The following is a 23,740-nucleotide window of genomic DNA, read 5'->3' as shown; positions in this document are numbered from 1 at the left end:
GACAGTAAAAGTTACTTACAGCAATTACTATAAGTCATAGTAAGATCACAAATAAAAGCCTAGAGTATAGATTACAAATGAACATGAAGAAAACAAAAATATCTTTACCACTAGACCAAGGCAACATCATGATGCTGCTGTTATATGCCATTGAGCTGCTCGTGACTCAAAGCAACCTTATGTACAACAGCTCTGAATTCTACTCTATCTTAAGCCAACATCATTGTCTCTGACACACTTACCTCCATTACCCCAGGTACTCAGTCAATCCATCTCATCCAGGGTCTTTCTCTCTTGTGCTGACCCTCCACCTTCCCATGCATGATGTCCCTCTTCAAGCACTGCAACATGCAACATGCAACTTGAAACATGCCCAAAGTGTGTCAGGCAAAGTTTCAGAATCGTCTCCAACGAACAATCTGGTTTCACGTTCTCCAAGACAAACCTATTTGTTATATCACTGCATACATCATGATAGATGGAAAAAGATTGAAATTTTTGACAATGTTATTTTACGGGTAACCACAATCAGGACACATGGTCGCAGTAGTCAAGAAATCAAAAGACCTGTTGAAAAGCTAAAAGAGCTTCCCAATACTTGCTCAGGAACATTGTTAGACTCCACCAGCTTTTCCATAGGAGAAAGATGGAAAATCTTCTTCTGTGTGATCTATTGGCTCTGAAAACCCACTTGAGGGTCAGATATAAATTGATTCTGACTCAACGGTAACAAATAACAATACTTGCTGAGAAAAGCTTTGGTAGCACAGTCTATAGGGAAAGGTGACATTAACCAAAGATTACACCTTTATGGCAATTTGAATTCATTTGTTAATCTTGGGGAGAACGATGATCAATCTCCTTCATTGTGACTTACAGCTTCAGAAGCCCTCTGGCAGGTCAGCTATGATTTGATTCTAGCAATCACTGTGTATACTTGCTGAACAGGAACAAATCATGTATCAGAGAAAGAGGCTTCTGTATTGGCATGGTTGAGAAGAGACTGATGAATTGTATTCCAGATGTTTCCTAACTTCAGGTGTAATCTGTCACTTCCTACTAACCCCTATAATTGTGAACATTATTTAGGAGTTCTTTGTAACGATTGCAATAAATTATAAAACCCAAAAGCGTGTGTTTATGACAGACAGTTGGTGTTAAAAGTAGGATGTGTAGACGAGTATTTAGATGGTGAAGTGTAGGTGTACATCTGACCTCATTGCAATAATTTTTGAGCTGCTGCTGCTCCTGTTGATAAGGATTCTTGCCCCTGGTGTAGTTAGGTGGCAGATGGCACCGTCCCTGCATAGATGCAATTCTTACATTTTCTATAACAGTGTCTAATGTAATATAAACAACCAATAAATTTAGGACACATCAATGTAGCCGAGATTTTAAACTTTATGACATCTGAGTAATATAAAGCATTGTTGTTGTTAGTAAGTACTCACAAGTTAGCACTAATTCATAACTGACTTGCTAGCGGGTTTTCAGAGGCAGAAGTTGTATGGGATCAAAGTGCTCAACTTTCTTCCATAGAACAACTGGTAGATTCAAACTGTATGCTTTTGGGTTGACAGTACAAAGTTTTACCCTGAAGTCACAAGAGATAAAGTTATGTTGTTATTGTTGTTGAGTGCCATAGAGACAGGATATACTCATAGTGACCCTCCAGCAGGTTTACAGAGGCTGTAAATGGCACAGAGAAGACTGCCCATCTTTCTACCATGGAACAGCTAGCAGATTTGAAATACTTGACTTTGAGACAGCAGTGCAACTCCATACCAAGAGTCCACCAGAGTAGCACTGACTAAAGAATAGATGACTTTGAATTGTGATACTTGTGAAGAATAACAAACATACCATGGACTTTCAAAGAACAAAGGAAATCTGAGTTGGAACAAATGCAGCCAGAGTGCTTCCTAGAAGCAAGGATGAGAATAATAATTAATCTCATATATTTTGGAAATGCTATCAAGAAGAGCCTGTCCTTGGAACAAGACATTAGAAAATTAGAAAGATAGTGAAAAAGAGTAAGGTCCTCAGTGAGATAAACAAACAAATCTGAACAGTGGCTGCAACAATGGGCTCACAGACGCCAGGCATTGGATGATATTTTATTCTGTTGTGCACGTGGTTGGGGTGGGTTGAAGCGGACTCAATGGCCCCTGTTAATAACAACATTAACATGCAGACACGTCAAGGGAAGACAAATGTCATGTGAAGGTTGACAAGGAACCTAGGAGCACCTGGTACCTACCTATAAGGAAGGATCCACAAAGTCAAGACTCTGAATTGAACTTGTAACCTCTAAAAGTGTGAGAAAATAAATTTCTTTTATTTAAAGCCACCCATTTGTGAGACTTTGTCTTATTGTAGCATTTGATAACCAAGATTGTTTGTTTAAAAATTTCCCCTCTTATTTCTTAACGTCTTAAAGTAACTGTTTAAAACAAAATACTAAGTGCAATGTATTTTTGGTTTAATAGCATATGTAGCCCAAAATATATTATATTTTTTTAAACACTTCCAAATATCTTTTGAAGACATTAAAAAGGAGGTGAAATGAGAGGGAAGCCTTGTTCTGGTGTCCATACGATGGCTGTGAGTCAGGACCAACTTGATGACCTAGAAGCAGGAGTGGCATCCATATCTGAAACAGTTGCCTCTGGAAACTATGAACTTGGAGAAATGATGAAAGTTATACAAGTGTTTAGGCTTTAATTAATATGGTCACCATGAGTCATCTACAACTCGACGGCACTTAACAACAACAACGTAGAGAGAGCTCAGTTGGTTTAGTGGACAGAAAGTTGTTGCTACCAAGCCAAAAGTGGATGATTTTAATCTGCAGTCCTCAGGGCTGATTTTAATTGTTTTTGGTCAAACATTCTTCTAAGTGGTCTAGCATTGCTCTATCCGTTTGCTGTACAGAGGTAACTTGTGGTTGCTGTGATGCTAAACACTGTGACACTGATGTGCCAAATGTAATAATGGTTACCCATGGTGGACAATGTTGGTGGAGTTTCCTGATTAAAACAAGCTTGGAAGCAGGAGTGGCCTCCACTTCCAAAATGGCTTGCCTCTGGAAACTCTATGAACTTGGAGAAATGATGAAAATTATATAAGTGTTCAGGACTTTTGTTCATAGGGTTACTATGAGTCATCTACAACTTGACAGCACTTAAAATCAACAATAATGGGATGTATATGTAAAAATAAATGAATGACAAAAATATTACATATAATGGGAGAGGACAAATGAAACATATTTTTGTAAAACTTTTTATGGTTTATATGGAGTAGTATAATATTATCTAAAGGGAAATATGATGTTGTTGTTGTTATGTGCCTCCAAGTCGCTTGCGACTCATAAGCGACCCTGTGTACAACAGCCCTAAACTCTGCTCTGTCCTGTGCCAGTGGCACTGTCTCAGATACACCTATCCTGACTACCCCAGTCACTGAATCAATCCACCTCATAGAGGGGCTTGCAGTCTTGCTCTGTCCCTCCACCCATCCACGGCAGCATCTGTTAGCTGAAATATGTCAACTGATATACCATCTATTCCTGGGGCCTTATTTTTTTGCTATTTCCTTCAAAGCAGCTTGAACTTCTTCCTTCATCACCATAGGCTCTTGCTCATGTTGTTTCATTAAATTCTTCTGTGTCTGCCAATTCCTTTTGATACAGTGACTGAGTATATTCTTTCCATCTTCTTTTAATACTTCCTGGATCATTTAACATTCTGCCAAAAGCATCCTTGATTATAGCAACTCGAGGTTTGAATTTGTTCTTCAGTTCCTTGAGCTTAAGAAATGCTGAGCGAGTTTGGCCCTTTTGATTTTCTAACTCCAATTCCTTGCACATTTCATTGTAATATTTTACTTTGTCATCTTGTGCTGCCTTTTGAAATCTTCTATTCAACTCTTTAGTATCTTGAATTCTTTCATCTGCTTTGGCTTTTCTGCACCCCAATGCAATTTTCAGTCTCTTCTGACATCCATTTTGGTCTTCTCTTCCTCTTCTGTCTTTGCGATGACCATTTGCACTCTTCCTGGATGATATCCTTGATATCCTACCACAACTCATCTGGTCTTTGCTCATTAGTGTTCAAGGCCTCAAACCTGTTCCTGAGATGGTTCTGAAATTCAGGTGGGATAGACTCAAAGTCATATAAGATTAGTAATAATGGAAAATCGTGGAAAGCTATGCCACAAAAATTGACAGCTGAGAAACCAATGAAGAAAATACAAAGAACATCACACACACAAAAAATACTCAATTCAAAGGAGAAAAAAATTAAGCAAGTAAGCAAATCCAAACAGATGGTACATATATGAAGCAAAATTAAGGAAATAAATTTTACATCAATATAGTTAAGTCCAGCACTCTGAAGTTTGTTCTGACTCACAGTGAGACAATTCATCAGAAAAACACTCTCTAGTCCTGAAAAATCCTCATAATTCTTGGTTTGTTTGACTTCATTTCTGCAGCAGATATTGTATATTGACACTTTTTTTTTGTATTGGTACTTTTTGTTGAAGGCCTTCCCCCACTCCCTTTCACTGAGCCTCTCTTTTGACAAGCACATTGTCCTTCTCTAGGGATAACTTCCTCTAGATAATGCGCCTTAAGTACCTGAAGTCCTTGAGGCAAAGTTTCTACATTCACTCTTCTCAGTTGCGTTCTGACTGTACTTCTTTCTCCCATACAGATTTATTAATTATTGTGGCAGTTTATTAGTTATTCATGACACAGTCAGTATTCCTTGCCGACTTCGTAATTTAAATGCTTCAATTCTTCTTCGGTATTTCTATCTTATTGCCCAGCTTTGCATGGACATGGGGCTTCAAAACCTATTCAGTGTAACACTTCAAATGCTCTTGAACTGTTTTTAGCAAAATTTTAGTTGTAAGTGATATTGTTTGATAAGTTTAACATTCTATCAGATCATTTTTCCTTGGAATGGGTACAAATATAGATCACTTCCATGGGTTTGTCCAGGTAGCTGTCTTCCAAATTTCTTGACATAAGGAAGAATGCTTCCAGAGTTGTGTTCATTTGCTGAGACATATCAATAGGTATACCATCAATTCCTGGAATCTTCCCCTCCCTCCATCCCAGTATATTTAGCACAGCTTGGAATTCTTTCCATATCATTAGTTCTTGATCATACACCACTTCCTGAACATCAACCAATTCTTTCTGGTATACTGATCCTCTGCATTTCACTCACCATTTTTTGTTGCTTCCTGTATCATTCAACATATTGCCTATAGAATCTTTCACAGTTACAAATCTAGACTTGGATTTTTCCTTCTCTTCTTTCAGCTTGTGAAACACTGAGCATGCTATAATTTTGGTTTTATAACTCTAGGTCTTTGCCAAGTTAATCACTTACATGAATATAAATGGTTGAAACTATTCAATTAAAAGGCATATGAAAGTCTAGATAAAATGTAGACTCAGTTATATACTGTCTACAAGAAGCACTATTTAACTCTCTCTCTACATATATACATATATACATATATACATATATACATACATACATATATAAATACATACATATATATACATATATATGTGTGTGTGTGTGTGTATATATATATATATATATAGGGAGCTTTGATGGCTTAGTGCTAAGGAATTGTACTGCCAACATAAAAGTTCAGATCCACCAGCTGCTCCGCAGGAGAAAGACGGTCTTCTGTGCAATTTACTGCCTCTGAAAACCTATTAGAGGATCAGCTTCAGGTTGGTTCTGACCTGATTATACACAATAACAATAAATAGCATGAGAAAGAAAATAACAAACAAAATTATAACATGAGCTGTGACATGCCATGCCATGTTATCAACTCAGAACTGGCTCACAGCTGAGCCTTCAGTGGTTTTTCAGAGGCCGTAAAGTTGCCCCTTATTCTCCCATGGGTGGATTCAAGTCCTCTGCTTTTGGATTGGTGGCACAATGCCTTAGCGACTAGGCTACTAGAGCTCTGAGAAAAAAGAAAAAAGAATAGTGTTAATTTTGGTTGAAAGGCTAAATAAATATTACAGTATCAGATTTTTTAGGGTCTGGTTTTCAATATAAATTTGTTTTTTAGTGTCATAAAAAATACACATGACATTATTTTTAGGTCACAATTAAATTATCTTCTCACTTGAAAACAAGTCAAATAAATGATAGGGTTTTTTTCTCTAGTTTCCTGGAATTAAAGAGAGAGTGTTTTTATAAAACACTGCATTTGACCCACAGATAGCACACAGTGGATTTTTAAATTCTGCAGTAATCCAATAGATATGAAATTATAAGGATGGCTTATGTTAGAGTAAGATTCAAATATATTGTTCATCTGGTAGCTATGAATTGTAGTCTACTCAACAATACCAAATAATAAAAAAAATTAAAAAAAACCCAGTACCAAATAATAACAATTATCCAAGTATATGTTGTATTCTCTAATTCATTACTACTCACTGACCTTCAGCACTCTGGTTAGAGGAAACAATTGTTTTTGAGGAATTCATTAAAAAACAGTCATCCATCTAATTCCTTATATACTATAAAATCTATCCTTGTCTTATAGACATTACAGAGCATATACCACAACTATTATGTGAGGGAGCACAAAGCTCATCATACTGGTCACTAGTTCATACGAAGAAGTATTGTAGGTTATACAGGGAATGACTAAATAAATACCTTGTCTTGCCTAGGTCCATTCTGGTTCCCATCTGCAACAGTTATTTGTAACCATTTCACTCTCCCCCCTCCTTACCTTTTAAAATGTGATTTTAATGAAAGTTTACAGAAAAGTTGGATTTTCATTTATTCATTGTTACACACTTTCCTCTCTACTCTCCAGTTCACTTAAAAAATTAATTGTTGCATAATTTCCTCCCATTGCATTATCTCAATCCACTTTGCTATGCACCTCTTATTCTGGATTGTTGTCATACAGATAATGCCTAATCATATATTCCTTTTAAACACTTCTTTCCTTCATATGTTCCAATGCAGTGTTCATTATTTATCCCCTTTTTTCTCAGTTTTCCCCCAACCTCCATGTCAGTCCTCTTGTATACCAATTGTGTTATGTAGTGTTTGTCATTTTGTGACTAAGAGATTTCACTCAGCATAATGCCCTCTATGGCCACCCACATTGTATAATATTTTATGAGTTCCTTGGGCATTGTGTGAACATACCATAGTTTTTCTATCCATTCGCTTATTGATGGGCACTTGTGTTAATTCCATCTTTTTGCTATTATGAGTAACTCAGCAATAAACATGGGTGTGCATACATCTGTTTGGATGACAGCTGTGGTTTCTTCAGGGTATAATATTAGTATTGCAATTGGTATAAGTGCAAATGGTATAGACCACTTTTTATAGAGGTTGTGTCATTTTACATCCACACCAGCAGTGATTAAGAGTTCTAATCTCTCCATAACCTCACCAGGATTTGTTGTTTCCTGTCCTGTTGAACTGTGCTATTATTACTTGGGTGAGATGCTATCTCATAGTTGTTTTGATTTGCATCTCTCTAATAACTGGGGTTTTGAACATTAGTTCATGTCTCTGCTTGCCATTTGAATGAACTCTTTAGTGAAGTGTCTATTCATATCCTGTACCCATTTTGTGATTGGATTGCTGACATTTTTCTTGTTGAGGTTCTGGATTATTTTATAAGTTTTAGATAAAAATGCCTTATCAGATATGTCATTGCTAAGTATTTTTTCAGTCTACGGGTTTCCTTCTTACCCTGTTGGAGAAGTTTTTGATGTACATAGGAATTTGATTCTTAGAAGGTCTCATTCATCTATTTTATTTTGTTCTGGTTGTATGTGTTTCTTTAAGTTTGAAAGACTGTTCATGATGTGAATTACAGCTTCTAGAGTTCTTCCAAGTTTTTCTTTGATGAATTTTATAGTCTTTGGTTTTATTTCTAGGTCCCTGACCCACCTTGAGTTGATTTTTATATAAGTTGTGAGGTGTGGGTCTTGCTTAGGTTTTCTGCAGATGGTTTTCCAACTATGCCAACATCATTTGTTAAAGAGACTGTCCTTTCCTCGCTTAACTGATTCCATCTCCTTGTCAAAAATGAGTCAACCATAGGTGGATGGGCTGATATGAGGGTTCTCAATTCTACTCCGATGATTCATGTATCTGTTGCTGCAGCAGTCCCATGCTGTCTTGACCACCACAGCTGTGTTGTTGTATTTGAGATCAGGGAGTGTGATGTCACCTACCTTGTTTCTCTTTTTCAGTAATGTTTTGCTTTTAGGGTCTCTTTCCATTCCCAATAAAGGTGGAAATGGCTTTTCTATCTCGTTGAAGAATGAAATTGTTATTTGTATTGTGATTGCATTGAACTTGTAGATTGCCTATGGTAGAATTGTCTTCTTCATGATATTGAGTCTTCTTATCCATGAGTATGGTGTATTTTTCCATTTCTCCAAATATCTTTCTGTGTACAGGTCTTTATGTCTCTGGTTAGACTTATTCCCAGGTATTTAATCTTGTAACTAGCTGTTGTTACTGGTATTGTCTTTCTTAGCTTCATTTCTATATTCTCCTTGTCACTGCAAAGAAATTTGACTTTTTATTTAATGTTGATCTAGTACCATGCTACTTTGCTGAATTTGTCAACTATGTTTAATAGTTTCCTTGCTGATTAAGCAAGGAGATTTTTCCACTAACGTGACTCAGTTTTGAACCATTAGCAAAATCAAGAGCTGATTTTTTTTAAAAAGACAATAAATTGGCAAACTTAACAAAAGGAGGGGGGAAGGAGACGGCATAAATAACTCAATTAAGGAATGACAGAGGTGACATCACAAGAGGACCAGAGGAAATTAAAGCTATAATATTGAAGTATTATGAAAAACTGTACTCTGATAAATTTGAAAACCTAGAGAAAGTGTACAAAATCTTTGAAACGAATGCCTTAACCAGATTGACCTGGACAGATGTGGAACAATTGAACAGACCCATCACAAAAGAAGAAATTGAACAGGTTGTAAAAAGACTCTCCCACAAAAAGAGTCCTGGACCAGACGGTTTCACAGCTTAATTCTACCAAATATTCAGAGAAGACTTATCATTAATTCCTCTTAAATTATTTTAAAAATATAAAAAGAAGGAACACTCCCAGAGACATTCTATGAAGCAAGCATAGCCCTAATATGAAAACTAGGCAAAGGTATTACAAAAAAAATTACAGACCAACATCTCTCATGAACATAGGTGTAAAAATTCTCAACAAAATCATAGCTAATAGAATCCAACAACACATCAGAAAAGTCATTCATCGTGACCAAGTAGGATTCACAATAGGTATGCAAGGATGGTTCAATATAACAATCAACATAATTTATCACATTAACAAAGCAAATAACAAGAAACTTATGCTCCTCACAATAGATGTAGAAAAGGCATTTGACAAAATATAACACCTCTTCCTAATTAAGACACTCAGTAAAATCGAAATAGAATGGAATTTCCGCAACATAGTGAACTGTATACATGCCCCCCAAAAGCCAATATCATACTCAAAAGAGAAAGACTAAAAGCATTTTCCTTGCAAACTGAGATGAGTCAAGGATTCCCAATATCACAGTTTCTATTGAATGTTGCTTTGGAAGTATTTGCTAGGGCAATATGACAAAAGAAGCAAAAAAAAAGGCATCTAGACAGGCAAAGAGATAGTTAAATTGTTGCTATATGCAGATGATATGATATTGTATACAGAAAACCTCAAGGATGCAAGAATAAAACCTGTTAGAGGTAGCTGACCAATTTAAGAGGGTGGCAGGATACAAGACCAACATATAAAAGGCAATGGGATTGCTTCACAGTAACAAAGATAACGCAGAAAATAAAACCAGGAAAGCAATACCGTTTACAATATCCAACCATAAACTGAGTTACTTGGGAATGAACTTAACTAGAGACACAAACGACCTTTATAAAGAAAACTACAAACACTTCTGTGAGAGACAATGAAAGACCTAAATAAATGGAAAAATGTTTCCTATCATGGATAGAAAAACTTGATAGTAGAAATAACAATCTTACCAAAAGCAATCTACATGTTCAGTGCAACCCCAATGCACATACTAAATTAATTTTTCAAGGAGATCAAAAGGGAAATTATCAAGTTTATTTGGAGAGGAAAGAGACCACAAATAAGCAAATCATTTATGTAAAACAAAAATGAAGTGGGAAGCATAGAAACCTACCACACAGCTATAGTAACCAAAACAGCATAGTACTGGTACAATGACAGGCACATAGACCAATGAAACAGAATTGGAGACCCAGAAATGGACCTATCTACTTATGGTCAACTGATATTTGACAAGGGAATAAAACCCATCAAGTGCAGAAATGACAACATCTTCAATAATTAGTGCTGGCAAAATGGGGTTGCTACCTATAGAAAGCTAAAACAGGATCCACATCTCATACCATACAAAAAAAATCAACTCAAGATGGATCAGAATCTAGGGAGTAAATCCCTAAACAATAAAGTTTGTAAGAGACAAACTGGGACCAAGCTTAGAAGGCCTAGTGTATGATTTAAAAAGACTGACAAATACAGTCAGAAACACACAGTCAAGAGAAGATAAAATTGATTCATGGGATCTTCTAAAGATTAAATCCTTGTGCACATAAAAAAAATTTTCCCAGTAGGGAACCAACTGGGAACAAACATTTGACAATACCGTTCTCAGACAAGGGTCTCATAACAAATGTTTATAGATATTAGAGGTCCTTCACAAGAAAAAAGATTGGTAGTCCAATTACAAAATGGGCAAAATACATAGAAAGAATTTCCCCAGAAGAGGATAGACTCATAAAAAAATAATAATGCTCAAAATCACTGGCAATAAGAGAGATGCAAATCAAAACCACAATGAGTTACTATCTCATCCTAGTAGCAGTGGTAAAGTTTAGCAGGGAAGCAACCAATAAATGTTGAAGAGGATGTGGAGAGATAGGAATTCTCGTACACTGTTGCTGGGATTGTAAAATGGTACAACCACTCTGGAAAGCAGTTTGCCATTTCCTAAAAATTGCTGAACATAAAAATCCCATATGACCCAGCTATTCCACTATTAGGAATATACCCCCAAGGAAATTAGAACTGAGACACAAATGTAAATTTGTACACCAATATTTATAGCAGTGTTATTCACCATCACAAGGACATGGAAACAGCCCAAATGTCCAACCACAACTAAATGGACTGAGAAATTGTGGTACATTAACAAATGGAAGCAGTGATTTAAAAAAAAAAAACTACATAATTTGGGAGAGACTGGAAAGCATTATGCTGAGTGAATTAACTCAGTCTTGAAAGGACAAATAATGCACAAGACTATTTCTTGTAAAAATAGAAGGATAACTAACAAAAGAAAAAAAAAATAGATAACTAGAAAACATGTATGAGGATCCAATAGGGCAAGAAGTAGGAGCACAGGGGCGAGCATGGGTAGGGGCAAAATCACAGGGTTGTACAATTTGGTGGGTGAAGGGAGGAGTTAATCGAAATGGAAAAAGATCCAGCAGGGATCTGAAAAGATAGGGTAATAGTGGGCATAGTCCAATGATGATTAATTTTATAAAACATAATGAATGGAAGTGATTCAATGAAACACAATGTGAATAAAGAATAGTGTGAAACATAATGTACATGGACTTCGTAAGCAAATCATAAAAATATAATTTTTTTAAAAGTAACTTTGGTTTTAAGCAGTTAATTTCTGGTTTTGGTGATGGAAAATTTGACATTGCTTAACAGTAATAGTAGTACAACATGACTAGTATAATTGATATACCTGTGTACCTGCAAAATTGAATTCTCAAATTTTCTATTCATATTTTCACAAAAAAAGAGCAATTGCTGGTACTGTTTATATGTAGTTAAATGCAAATTGAATTGTGGTCTTAGTTTAGACATTTAGTGTGTTGGTTTCATTGCAAGTTTGCTTGTTATTATGTGCCATTAAAGTCTCCTGTGACTCTCCCTGATTTCAAATCCCACTGCACTTCTGTGGTGGTCAAGAAAATGTGGTACTGGTACAATGACAGACATAAAAAATCAATGGAATAGAGTTGAGAATCCAGAAATCAGCCCATCTACCTATGGACAACTGATTTTTGACAAGGGGATGAAATAAGTGAGGAAATGACAGCCTTTTTAACAAATGATACTGGCAAAATTGGAAAACTATCTGCAGAAAACCCAAACAAGATCCAGACCTCACTCCATAAACAAAAATCAATTCAAAGTAGATTATTGACCTAGGACTAAAACCAAGGACTCTAAACTTCATTAAAGAAAAGATTGGAAGAACTCTAGAAGTCCTAATCCATAACATAAAGAGTCTTGCAAGCATCCTGGGAAATCTACAACCAGGAGAGGATAAAATAGATGAGTGGGAACTACTAAGAATCAAATGCCTATGCACATCCAAAAATTTCTCCAACAGGATAAAAAGGGAAGCCACAGATTGGGAAAAAATATTTGGCAATGACATGTCAGACAAGGGACTTATATCCAGAATTTATAAAATACTCGAGCACCACAACAAGATAAAGGTAAACAACCCAATTGAAAAATGGGTACAGGATATGAACAGACACTTCACCAAAGAAGACTAACAAAGACTAACAAAGATGGCTAACAAGCACATGAAGAAATATTGCAAATTCCTAGCTCTAAGAGAGATGCAAATCAAAACAACTGTGAGATATCATCTCACTCCAGTCAGAATAACAAAATTTAACAGAAACTGAACATTTAAATGCTGGTGAGGTTATGGAGAAAGTGCAACCCTTATTCACTGTTGTGGGAGTGCAAAATGGTGCAACCATTATGGAAGGCTATATGGCGCTTTCTCAAAAAGTTGCAAATAGAGATACCATTTGACCCAGCAATTCCACTACTGGGAATTTACCCTAAAGAAACAATAACTGCCACCCAAGCAGATATATGCACACACATGTTTATTGCGGCTTTGTTCGCAATAGCATATAGCTGGAAACAACCCAAGTGCCCATCAACAAATGAATGGATAGAAAAGCTCTGGTATATTCACACAATGGAATACTATGCAGCATTGAAAAACAATGAACTCATGAAATATTATGCAAAATGGATGACTCTGGAGAACATTATATTGAGCGAAATATCTCAGTCACAAAAGGACAAATATTGCATATGGCCACTGTTGTAAAATGGACTGACATCGGGATTGAGGGAAGGCAGAGAAGGAGGGGAGGAATGATGTAGATTGCATTGAAACAGATGAGGGAGACAATTGTTTAAAAGAGATATATGATATGGTATTATTGTCATGACAGAAGTCCATAATGAAGGCTGCACAGTGGAGTGGACTTGGGGGGAGGGATTGCATAACTACGAAAGAGTGGTGTTTTGGTTTTTTTTTTATATTTCAAGGAGAAGAGTGAATTGGGAGGAGGGAGTGGGCAGGGAGAAAAGTGCAACAATGAATGATTGGAAACCATAAGTCTCTGTAAACTTTCATTAAAATGAATTTTTAAAAAATCCAATCTTATTTCACACACACACACACACACACACACACACACACACACACACACAAACACCTCTCCTGTGACTCATAGCAACCCTATGTACACCTGTTCTGAAGCCTCCCCTGTCCTTAGCCAGTCTCACCGAATCTGACACACCTACCTCCATTGTCCTAATACCTGTATCACTCTATCTCATCTACGGTCTTCCTTTCCTGTGCTGTTCCTCCACCCTTCCGAATATGGTGCCCTTCTCCAAAGACTTGTCCCTTTTGACCTCATGCCCAAAGTATGTGAGATGTAGCTTCAAAATCCTAGCCTCCAAGGAGAAACTTGGTTTCACCCTCTCCAATACAGACCTATTTATTACCTTGACAGTCCATAGTATGTTCCAGACTCTTATCCAGCACCACAACTCAATGACATCGATGTTTCTTTGTCATTTTTTGTCATTGTTCAGCTCTCTGATACATAGTATGTAATTGTGAAGTCCATAGCCTGGATCTGTAGCACCTTAATCTTGAGACTGACATCGTTGCTTCTCAGTACCCTGGAAAGGTTTAAATCTGGAGCAGATTTACCTAATGCAATTTGCCTTTTGATTTCCTGACTGCTGGTGACAACAATGTTGATTGTGGAGCCGAGCATGCTGTTAAAAGCCTCAATCTCTGCACCAACTATCATGATGCTGCCAATTGGACCAGAGTGAAAATCTTTGTCTTCTTGATGTTGAGCTTCAATCAATACTGAATGTTGCAGTCCTTGACCTTCTGCAGTAAGTGTTTCAGGTCCTCAGTTTCAGCAAGCAAGGTTGTGTCAATCTCATAATACATTTTATTGAGGAGTCTTCCTCCAACCTAACACAACTTAGAAGAGCCTATGGCACCAGGCATATCATTGCTGATATCTGATGGATTGTGACTGAAAGTAAGGAATACCAGAAGAATGTCTATTTGTGCTTTTTTTGACTATGCAAAGGCGCTTGACTGTGTAGATCATGACAAGTTGTGGCTGACATTGAGATGGATGGGAATTCCAGAGCACGTGATTGTGCTCATGAAGAATATATACTTGGAGCAAGAGGCTGTTGCTTGAATGGAGAAGGGGAGTATTGCATGTTTTGGGATGGAAGTGTGTCAGGGATGTATTCTGTCTCCATACCTGTTAAATCTATGTGCTGGGCAATTTTTCCAAGAAACTGGACTCTATGAAGAGGAATGTGGCATCGGAATTAGAGGGAGACTCATTACTGAAAGTGAAGAGGATTTGAAGCACTTGTTGAAGAAGATCAAGGAATGCAGCCTTCAGTATGGATTTCATCTTAACATCAAGAAAACAAAGATTCTTACCACTGGTCCAATAGACAGTGTCATGATGGATGGAGAAGAGATTGAAACAGTCAACCGTTTTCTCTTGCTTAGATCTACAGTTAACACCCTTGGTATCTGTACTTAAGGACCGTTCCAAATTATTAAGAAGTAGTGATGTCAGTGAGGACTAAGGTGTGTCTAATTCAGGCCATAATCTTTCCAATTACTAGTTATGTATCCGAGACCTGGACAAGAAATAAAGGGGAAAAAGCCTGATGCCTTTGAGCTGTGGTGTTGGAGAAGAACATTCCATGGATGGCCAAGAAAATGGATAGCTATGTCTTGTTTGTTGAATACATCAGTTGGTATTCCATCAATTTCTGGGTTTTTTTTTTTTGCCAATTCCTTCAGAGAAGCCTGAACTTCCTCCTTCATCACCATTGCATCTTGATCATATGTTTTTTCTTGAAATTCTTCTGTCACAGACACATCATTTGGGTAGAGTGACTCTATATACTTCTTCCATCTTCTTTTAATGATTCCAAGATTATTACATATTCTGCCCATAGGATCCTTAAGTATTGTAACTTGTGGCTTGAATTTGTCCTTTAGCTCCTTCAGTTTAAGAAATGCCAACTGAGTTTGACCCTTTTGATTTTCTGACTCCAGCTCTTTGCACATTTCATTATAATACTTTGCTTTGTCTTCCTGTGCTGCCATTTGAAACTTCTATTTAGCTCCTTCATGTCTTGATTTCTTCCCTTTGCTTTGGCTTCTTGGTTCTCTAGTGCAATTTTCTGAGTCTCTTTTGGCATCCATCTTGGTCTTTTCTTCCTGCTCTGTGGGTTTTTAATGACCCCCTGCATTCTTTCTGAATGATATTCTTGATATCCTCTCACAGCTCATCTGGTCTTGGAATCATTAAAAGAAGATGGAAGAAGTATATGGAGTCACTCTACCCAAAAGATGGGTAATCTCCTGTGTGATTTTTTTTTTGTTGTTATTAAATTTTTTCAAGTCAAAACTGACTCATAGTTGGACCTCCATTGGATGGATTTTCAGAGGCAGTAAATTGCACAGGAGGAGACTGATCATCTTCTCTAGAGGAGCTGGTAGATTTGAACCATATCCATTAAGGTTGGAGGTGTAACTCCTTACTACTAGACCAGTGAAGCACCCTCTGGTGTGATGTACAGCTGGTTCCAAATGAATGGCACGTAACAACAACATTCTACCTCCTAGTTTACTGTATAGTCCCTGGGGTCTTAAAAGTTGGTGGCTATCCAAGATAAAATAATCAGTCTCTGTTTAGCTGAAACAGTAGGAGAGTTAGAAACTGAAGAAAAACTGAAAGGTATGTGTTTTTGTTAACAGTGATCTCATTTTATATGAGATAAGAAGATCTGGATGGTGCCAATTACAATTACTGGATGTTTTCATCAAAGGTAAATCATGATCAAACAGGGAGAAATGCAGAACAGAATTTAAAATTCTCATGAAATCTGAATTTTCTGTAGTCATTGAGACTGATGGTCCCCCTTCTTCCCCTGAAACTATTGCCTGAGGTAATCTTTAAACCTTAAACAGAAACCATTCCTGAAAGTAATTTTTAAACCAAACAATAGTTTAGCTTAATTAGTAAAGAATGTTTGCCTTGAGCACTGTGCTCTTTTAAAGAATTATCTGTGCATGATTAAATTGACAATAGCAATTGAAAATGTTAGCTGAGAAGCTTGGGGAGCAAGTTTATGTGAATGGTGGCAAAATAATTTGAAAAAAGATAGTAAGATTAGTGGTAGAACTTGAAGAACCTAGCCACTACCAGCAAATTGTATATGTGTAAATTGCTCAGTGAGTGCATGTCTTGCTGCACTTATTTTAACACATATAAGCAGAAGAATTTGAGTTTATATTATAAATTGCATGACCATATTAGTTAATCATTACTTTAATTTTGAGAAAATAATTTACAATTTGGAAATGAATAAAATAAAAATAATCAATCAATTTTTCCTAGTGCTCACATGCTATTTTCAGTGCTGGATAAAGAGCTAGAAATGCTACTTTGAAAAAAGTAAAAAATTACTATCCACCATATTTTTATATCATCATAAAATGTGAAACTTCCTTAAGAATTTTTCTTCCTTCCAGGAAAAAATTATTAAATTGCCTAAAATCACAGGATGTAATAACTAGAAAGATCTTTAGGAAAAAACTCATCAAATACAAGTAAGTCTTACTACATCACCAGTTAACAAAATTACCCAATTGTCCCATAGACTCATGAACAAAAAATACTGATGTAATCTTTCAAGTTTTGGGGCTGTTTTGGCATAACAGTAAACCCCAACCATCCTTGCGATTGAGTCAGCTCCAACTCACAGCAACAATATAGGAGAGAATAGGACTGCCCCCATAGTATTTCAGAGATACCAAATCTTATGAAAGCAAATTTGCATGTATTTCTTCCATGGAACGCCTGGCGGATTAAAATAATTAATCTTATGGTTAACAAGTGGTCACTTTAAGCACTGTACCACCCAGGCTCCTGTAACTTCTATAAACAACAATAGATCATGTACATATTAGAATAAAAATATTTTAGCTCAGGAACTTAATTGTATTAAGAACTGATTTTGCTTTTGTTTTATTCTTGACTATTTTTTCTGTGTTGATCCCATTCTCTCTGACAATTCCTTCAGTAAGTGTTTAAAGATATTTCAGTCTATATTCTTCCAAGTTCAAGTCCAGTGCAAAATAGAAAATCTCTTTTTCAATGGCTCCTGTAGAGGTTTTGAAATTCACTCTAATTGGGTTGTGCAGTGTTAGTCTAAAGTTGGCTTTTTTTAGGCATTTCTTAGCCCTCTCTGTTCTCCAATTGCCTTAATTGCAGGATGCATGGCTTTACATATCAGTATGGTCTTGCAAATCAGCAACAACTGGAGAATCAATATAAGAGAGCACTCTCCACACTGGAGTGTGTATGGAAAACAAAAACATAGAAGGAGCAGTATGATTGTACTTAAACATACCACTGGATCCAGCTTAGCCCATTGCTTGCCAGTTTCTGCCAAACAAACCGCAGCATGCATACCTACAGTCATCTGAGTCATTCCTCTGACATGTACAAGTCTCTGTAGGACCTTTTCACCAAAACCAAAAGCCCATAAAGGAATTGGGGAAATGAGCCATGGATGAAGCTGTTACTATCAGACATTATGGATTTATATAACTGGATGAGCATTTATGATTATGTTTACCTGAGGCTTCTAATTAATAGTGTGCTATTAATCTTAGTGAATACTATAATGGAAACAGGTTGCGTGGTTCATGCGTTCTATAGCTATAACTATGAAATTTGATGTACTGTTTAATTCAGGTTTAAATTATATTGGTGGATCCTTCCCTAGATGTTATTTTATTTAGCCTGAATATACCTTAGTACTTTGTCAGTTATTCATAGTAAGCATATGTAACTAGTTAGCATATTTGTTTCAATAGCTTCTACAACAAACTACCACAGACTTAATGGTTTAAAATGGCAAAAATCTATTAGAGTTATTGAGATCAAAACAAAGTATTATAATGAAATGTGCAAAGAGCTGGACTTGAAAATTCAAGAGAGACAAACTCACTTGATATTTCTTAAGCTGAAGGAACTAAAGAACAAATTCAGGCTGCAAGTTGTAATACTTAAGGATGCTTTGGGCATAATATTGAATTATCCAGAAAGCATAAAAAGAAGATGGAAAGAATACACAGAGTCACTGTACTAGAAAGAATTTGTTGAAATATTTAACAAAACAACGTACAGCCAAGAAGGAATTGTGATGAAGGAGAATGGTAAAGCTGCTCTGAAAGAACTGACAAAATAAGGCTTTAGGAATTGATGGAATACCAATTGATGTATTTCAACAAACAGATGCAGCCCTGGACATGCTCACTAGGTTGCACCAAGATATATGGAGGATAATTACCTGTCCAACTGACTGAAAGAGATCCATATTTATTCTCATTACAAAAAAAGGTGATCTGACAGAGCATGGAAACTATCAAACAATATCACTAATATCACATGCAAACAAGATACTGCAAAAGATTATCTAAAAATGACTGGAACAGTACAGCAACAGGGAATTATCAGATTCATGCTGGGTTTAGAAGAGGCCATGGCAATAGGGACATCATAGCCAACGTCAGATGGATCTTGACTGAAGGCAGAGAGTACCAGAAGAATATCTTGTCTGTGTTTCATTGTCCATGCAAAGGCATTTGCCTGTGTGGATCACAACAAATTGTGGCTAACCTTGAGGAGAATGGGAATCCTAGAACACATGATTGTGCTTATGTGAAACCTATACTTGAACGAGGAAGCTGTTGTCAGAATAGAACAAGAAAACACTAAGTGGTTCAAAATCAGGAAAGGATTGAGTCATGGATATGTCCTGTCTCCACGCTTTTTGGGTTGAATGAACAGATCATTTAGAAGGCTGAAGAAGAATGTGGCATCAGGATTGGAGGAAGAGTTACAAATAACCTGTGTTATGCAGATGACACAACGTTGCTTGCTCAAACTGAGGAGGACCTGATGCTTTTGCTACAGAAGTTCAAGGAGCATAGTCTTCAATACTGATAGAAACTCAACATCAAGAAAACAATGATTCTTACTACTGGGCCAATTGACAGCACCATGACAGAAAAGAGATTAAGATTGTGAAAAATTGCAGCTTATCTAGTTCCACAATATACACTTTTGGTGCCTGCAGGAGGAAATAAAAAGATTAATTTTATTAGAAAAAATCTGTTGTTAATGAAGAGCAATGATATTATTCTAGAAACTCAGGCACACCTGATCCAGGCAATGGTCTTCTTAATTATTTGCTATGCATCAGAGAGCTGGACAATGACTAAGGATGACAGAAGAATTGATGCCATTGTCAAGAGAACAAACAGGTATATTCTGGAAATGATAAAATCAGGTTGGTCCTGGGAGGCAAAGATTTGGAAGCTCCATCTCACATACTTTAAGCATTTTGCCAAGAGAGACCAGTCCTTGGAAAAGAACATCTTGATTGGAAGAGTGAAGGGACAATGCAGGAGGATTATAATCTAGATGAGATAATTGACATAGTGCCTCTGGCAATGTGTTTAAGTGTGTCAGAGATAGTGAAGATAGCACAGGATAGGACAGGATTCAGGCCTGTTGGGTCTGTTGTTCATTGAGTCACTCTGTGTTGTACTCAACTTGACGGCATCTCACAACAATACAATCAAATGGTAGTATTTTTCTCTAACTGTTGTCAAGGAACTTTGTCATCAGATTCCTTCTTTCTTTGATAATCTCAAGACTTTGCAAAAGTCAAAGTAACTTTCACTTACTGAAATCCATCGACCTTTTTTTCCCAAGAAAAAACTATACCTTGATCAAGAGGCTATTAAGTAAACATAGCAAGGGACCACTGCATGCCTTAAAATTAGGAATCTCTATACCTATTGTATGTTGCGCAGATTATTTGAAAAGATGGACTTTATGAAGAAGATTATAGCATCAAGATTGCAGGAAGACTCATAAAAAATCCTCATGAGGACCTAAAGTTACCTAGTGGTAAGAAACTGTGCTGTAATCTCAAAGGCACGCATTTAGAATCCACCAGATGCTCCTCTGATGATACAGCCTGGCTTGCTAAAAGTGAGGAGGACTTGAAGTACTTCAAGAATCCTCACCACCGGTCCAATAGGCAGCATCTTGATAGATAGAGAAAAGACTGAGAGTGTCAATGATTTATCTTCTTTGGATCCACATCAATACACTTTGTACCAGCAGTGAAGAGGCCTGAAGATTATTGCACTGGGCAAGTGTTTAGTCAGGGACCATTCCAAATTATTGAGGAGCAATGATGTAGATTTGAGGACTAAGGTGTGGCTGATTCAGGCCATTGTCTTTTCAATCACTTGCTATGCACATGAGAGCTGTACAAAAACTAAGAATGGCAGAAGAAGAGCAGATACATTTGAATTATGGTGGTGGAGAAGAGTGCTGAATATCCCATGGAATGCCGAAAGAATAATCAGATATTTCTTATGGAAGATATAGCCAGGGTGCTTCCTGGAGACAAAGATGATGAAGCTTTGTTCACATACCTAGGAGATGCTGCTAGGAGATGTTATTTTTTTGGAGAGAGACATCATGCTTGGAAAGGTGGAGTGAAGATGAAGGAGAGGAAAATCCTCAACAAGATGGTTTGACCCAGTTACTGAAGAAATGGTCTTGCTTTTATCTGTCAAAGATTGTGAGGGTGGCATAGGATAAGACAAAGTTCAAATCTATTGTTCATAGAGTCACTGAACTTGACACCCACTAAAAACAAAAAAGACAATAATATGACACTGGTTAACTACTGTGATGTACTGTTGTTGTTAGGTGCCACTGATTGGTCACCTGTCACTCATAATGACGCTATGTACAGCAGCTCTGATGCCTGCCCTGTCCTGAACCAGTCTCACTGATTTCGACACACCAGCTCCCTGTACCTCAGTTACTATATCAGTCCATTTCATCTGAGGTCTTCCTCTTCAGTGCTGTCCCTCCACCTTTCCAAACATATGGTCTTCATATCTCTCATAGTTGTAGTGGAGTTAGTTTTGCTCAGTCAAGTCTGGAATATGAAGATTCTTCTTAAAATAGCATATAATAGCCCCAAAGTAAACAAATTTACTCTGGAATAAAAATAAGTAATACTAAATTCTCCATAATTTTGGTTACTTACTTCTTGAAACCTTAGATTTAACATCTATAAAATTTAATTATATAAGTTTTAAACTCAAACTCATTGCTGTAGAAGGGAGACTGCCTCTTTTTTAAAAAAATTATACTAGTTTTATTTATAAAATTTGAATACATTATTTAAAAAAACAGATTCTTTCAATTTCTCTCCTCTCCCCCCCACATCAAGTTATACAACCCCATGATTAATCCCCCCTCCCTCTGCACATCCTCATCCCTCTGCTTGCACCCCTTTCTCCCACCCCTCCTGGATCATTACACTCATTCTACAATAATAATCTTATACAATATTTATCCTTGTGGGACTGAGTTGGTTCATTCAGCATAATGCTCTCTAGTCCCTCCTAAGTCAGGTAATAGTCTACAAAATCATTGTCCTGCGTGCTGCATACTACTCCACTGTGTGAATGCACCATAATTTCTCAATCCATTTGTTATGTGACTCTTCATTGGGTTTCTGAAGCTATAAACAGCAAGGGAGGAGATTACTCATTTTTCTGCAAAGGAGCAACAAATGGCTTAGAACTGCCAAAGAGGTGTAGCCCTTGCATTAATATGCCCACCAGAGCACCTTTAAAATAAGATTAATGATACACTATAGTAATGAAGATTTAAAAAAGTGTATGTTAACTTCTTAGCCTATTATCCTTTCTCCCTATTTAATGAGGTATCCTCTTGTTGCTTTTAAAAAAAAAGTTTTGCATTGTTACTAATCATCTACTGTTGAATTGGAATCAACTGGTAGCTGACCCTCTAGAGTGGGATTTTTTTTTAACTAATTTTAATGAAAGTTTACAGAGACTTTGGAGTTCCATTCATTTATTGTTGCACTTTTCTCCCTGCCCATCCCTCCCCCACAGTTCGCTCTTCTTTTTGAAAAGTAAAAGAAAAATTCTTTCATTGTTATACAATCCCCCCCCCCCGCCCCAAGTCCACTCCACTATGCTGCCTTCATTCTGGACACATGTCATGACAATAATACCTAATCATATATCCCTTTTAAACAGTTCTCTCCCTCATCTGTTTTAATGCAGTATACATTATTTACACCCTTTTTTTCAGTCTTCTCCAAGCCTCTATATCAGTCCTCTTTTATAACAGTGGCATTATGCAGTATTTGTCTTTTTGTGAGTGATGGAGATATTTCACTCAGCAGAATGTCCTCCAGCATCACCCATTTTGTATAATATTTCATGAATTCGTTGTTTTTCAATGCAGCGTAGTATTCCTTTGTGTGAATATACCAGAGCTTCTCTATCCATTTGTTTGCTGATTGGCACTTGGGTTGTTTCCAATTCTTTGCTATTGTGAAGTTAACGTAGCAATTCCACTACTGGGAATATACCCTAAAGAAACCATAACTGCCACCCAAGCAGATATATGCACACCTAGTGTGTTTTCAGAGGCAATAAAGAGATTGTCCATCTTTCTTCCTTGGAGCAGTTGATGGATTTGAACTGTATCCCTTTGGCCTAGCAGTGTAGCTCCTTACCAGAGTTTGCATACAATCATTAATATACATTGGTTTTAACTCGTGTACATTGTTTTATACAATGATTCTTATACATATTATGTTACATGACTAGCTGAAGTTGGGCACCTCAGAGGACAGCTATCAGACCCCGCAGACCCATCCCATCTTCCCAGGTAATTGAAGACGCCAAAAGCCCGCGACATCCATTCTGGCAGGAAGGTAATCAAAGACGCCAAAAGCCTGCGACATCCGTTCCGGCAGGAAGGTCAGAGGAGGGGCTAGGCATCTGACTAGCTGAAGTTGGGCACCTCAGAGGACAGCCATCAGACCCTGCAGACCCATCCCATCTTCCCAGGTAATCGAAGATGCCAAAAGCCCGCGACATCCGTTTCAGCCAAGAAAAGCCTATCTACACACCAGTTCTACAGGATGCATCACCTTTGACCGGGAAACATTACGACTAAACTTCAGAGACACTGATCCCAACATAAGGAACTACCATCAGCTGATGTGTTTGAAATCACAGAAGCCATGGAAGCTTCATATAAAAGTTATTAGATGGAGGGCTGGTGAAAGGGAGATAGATGTGAAGGGAGGG

Source organism: Elephantulus edwardii, unplaced genomic scaffold (assembly GCF_000299155.1).
Source record: "Elephantulus edwardii isolate Elephantulus edwardi_28Jun2011 unplaced genomic scaffold, EleEdw1.0 scaffold00020, whole genome shotgun sequence".
NCBI classification, from domain to species: domain Eukaryota; kingdom Metazoa; phylum Chordata; class Mammalia; order Macroscelidea; family Macroscelididae; genus Elephantulus; species Elephantulus edwardii.
Note: the sequence above shows the minus strand (reverse complement) of the source record.